Source organism: Callithrix jacchus, chromosome 9 (genome assembly GCF_049354715.1).
Source record: "Callithrix jacchus isolate 240 chromosome 9, calJac240_pri, whole genome shotgun sequence".
NCBI lineage: Eukaryota > Metazoa > Chordata > Mammalia > Primates > Cebidae > Callithrix > Callithrix jacchus.
The window spans coordinates 75,559,435-75,562,311 of NC_133510.1; the positions used below are offsets into that span (position 1 = coordinate 75,559,435).

General features: G+C 41.6%; 1 pseudogene across 1 annotated transcript; it reads left to right on the forward strand.

Moving 5' to 3' along the window:
* The first annotated feature begins 1,001 nt into the window (after positions 1–1,001).
* On the forward strand, positions 1,002–1,725 carry LOC100415621 (coiled-coil domain-containing protein 12 pseudogene; annotated as a pseudogene). Its single transcript, XR_013522343.1, has one exon. The product of XR_013522343.1 is annotated as a coiled-coil domain-containing protein 12 pseudogene (transcript).
* Positions 1,726–2,877: the final 1,152 nt, after the last annotated feature.

Sequence of the window (2,877 nt, forward strand, 5' to 3'; positions counted from 1 at the left end):
TTTGTCTCCTTCTTTATTTTAATGCAAAGTAATACTTCATATATAAAATAATGCTAATTCCTGGTCATGCTTCTATATAACCTCTTTTCTTACTTAGTTTAGCCCCACTATACGTATTCTTTAAACTAATTATAAATCAGAGAGTTTCATTTTTCAGCTTTTCTCTATCAGTCATGTGCTTCACCCCGATCTTTGCTTTCTATCATAGACACTGTAACATAGCCCATCATAGCTACACTTGCCTGTACTGTTCTAGACACCATCGCTCCACTGTCCTTTCATGCAGCTTTCACTGCAGAATCTCAGCCCAGAAGAGCCCAATTATCTCTTCTCTGCATTTGGGTTAGTGAGAATTTGCTGGTAGAGAAAGGTTTGCTATCACACAGATAATTGCTCCTCTAATTATGTGTTCTTTAATTTGGGTCAGCCTCTCCACCGCACACAGAAATTCACCTCCCTTGCTTAGCAGCTTTTTCTCCAAGACTCTCATTCAAGCCTCCATTTTTTTTTTTTATATATTTCTTATCCCTTCGACTTTTTCATTAGTCATCTCAGATGTCCTCACCTCTTGAATATTAGAGAAAGGGAGATTTTTAACTTATAATATATTAAAGCAACATCTGTATCCATCCTTTCTTTTTTAATAGAACAAGTACCTCATATGCTTGTAATTGACATGCTGCAGCCTTTTTGAGACCTTTGTCCACTGAATATCATTTCACATTTTCTTTTTTTGTTAGAGAACAGCATCTTGCTCTGTTTGTTACCCAGGCTGGAATGCAGTGGTGCCAACATAACACATTGCAGCCTCAAACTCTTGGGCTCAAGTGGTCCTCCCGCCTTGGCCTCCCAAAGTCTTAGGATTACTAGCATGAGTAAGTGCACCCAGTTGGATATTATTCCTATTAACACTGAGACAACTTCAAATAATCAGTAAGCAGTCCAACCACCAACAATAAAAACACTTTTTAAAATCCTCAACAGAGAAAAAAAGGCGTGGTGTCGGCAGGCAAGATGGAGCCGACTGTGGCCGGTGTGGGCCGGCTAGAGGAAGAGGCACTGCGGCGAAAGGAATGGCTGAAGGCCCTACGGGAGAAAAATGGGCGCAAGGACAAGGAAGATGGGGAGCCAAAGACCAAGCAACTTAGAGAAGAGGAGGAAGAAGGCGAGAAGCACAGGGAACTTAGACTGCGGAACTATGTCCCAGAGGATGAGGACCTGAAGAAGAGGAGGGTGCCCCAGGCCAAACCGGTTGCCGTGGAAGAGAAGGTGAAGGAGCAGCTGGAGGCTGCCAAGCCCGAGCCCGTCATCGAGGAGGTGGATCTGGCCAACCTCGCTCCTCGGAATCCTGACTGGGACCTCAAGAGAGATGTGGCCAAGAAGCTGGAGAAACTGAAAAAGACGACTCAGAGGGCCATTGCCGAGCTGATCCGTGAAAGACTGAAAAAGGTCAGGAACACAGCCTAGCCTCTGCAGTGGACGCTGCCACCGAACAGAAGGCCTGTGACTCCCATTGAGGTATGCTCTGCCCTGCCACGCGCCTGTCAGGCCTGTCCTGCAGGGGGTGGTCTTGGGCAGGGATCGGGGTGAGGCTTGCCATCACCTCCAGTTTAGCTTCTGAGCAGAGACTTCCTTCTTATCAAGTCTGAAACCCCCATGGGTGAGGTCAGCTCCTTGTCTCCTGAGTGGCCCCTGTCATTCTAAATGGAGGCAGAACAGCAGCAACTCTGGGTGTGCCTGTGTCTGTACATGTGTATGTATATATGTATGTATTTTGAACTTTAAAAAAAAATCTATGAAATAGACAAGAAAAAATAAAATAAAATAAAATCCTCAACTAATCTACATTGCTCAACCGCTATTGATTTCTTTCTCCCCGTCTTTGCAAGAGATGTGTACACTCTTTTTCTCTATTTCTTCACCTTTTGTTCAACTTTTTTATGTGCTGTGAAATGGCTTCCACTGCCTAAATTTCACTGAAACTGCTCTTTCCAAGGTCACCAGTGGAATACTAGTTGCTAAGTGTAAATGACTGTTTTACGTTTTCTTTCTTTCGCTGTCTGCATCACTTAACTCCATACAACCCTCTCTGCTTTAAAGCATGCTACCTTTACTGAGATTCAGTGGTGTCACAGCCTACCAACTTGTTTCTACTTCTCTGTTTATTTCTTAATACTATTTTTATTTAGACACTTCTTTCCTAAATATTAGTTCCTACATGATTGATTCTGCCTAGGTCATCTTATCTTACTCTATAACTCTCCCTGTATAATTTCATCTACTAGTGCTTCCATCATTGTTTCTTTCTAATGATTCTCTATATTAGTCAAGAATACATTCAGTTATAAACAAACTAACCAACACACACTTTTGCTACTGTGGCTTAAGTAAGAGGGGATATGTTGTTGTTATTGTTATACTCATTATCATTATATAATATAAGGTCTTGAAGGAAGGCAGGCAGGGCTTATGCCACCAGCTCGATGTTTCCCTTTCTGTCTTTCTGGTTCCCCACTCACAGTATGTAGTATTTTGTCCTATGGTTTACATTTTAGAGTTCAGGCTTTAGGTCTAAGTTCTGAACTTTATAAAAAGAAGGAAAAGGAAGAGGAGGCACATTAGAATTTTTCTTATGCCTTAGTGGCCATAACTGTGGCACTCATTCATACTTTCACTGGAGGGTAAGAAATCAAGTTTTAGTTTTAACAGTTTCTACAGTAGAAGATCATGATAAAATAGGGTTCAATATGCTATTTGAGTCAACTATTCTACAGTGTTTGCTATCTTCCCAGATATTTCTTTTGACCACTACTTTGACCTCCAGACAAAATATATATACATGTCTGTGTGTGTGTATATGTATATATACATGTCTGT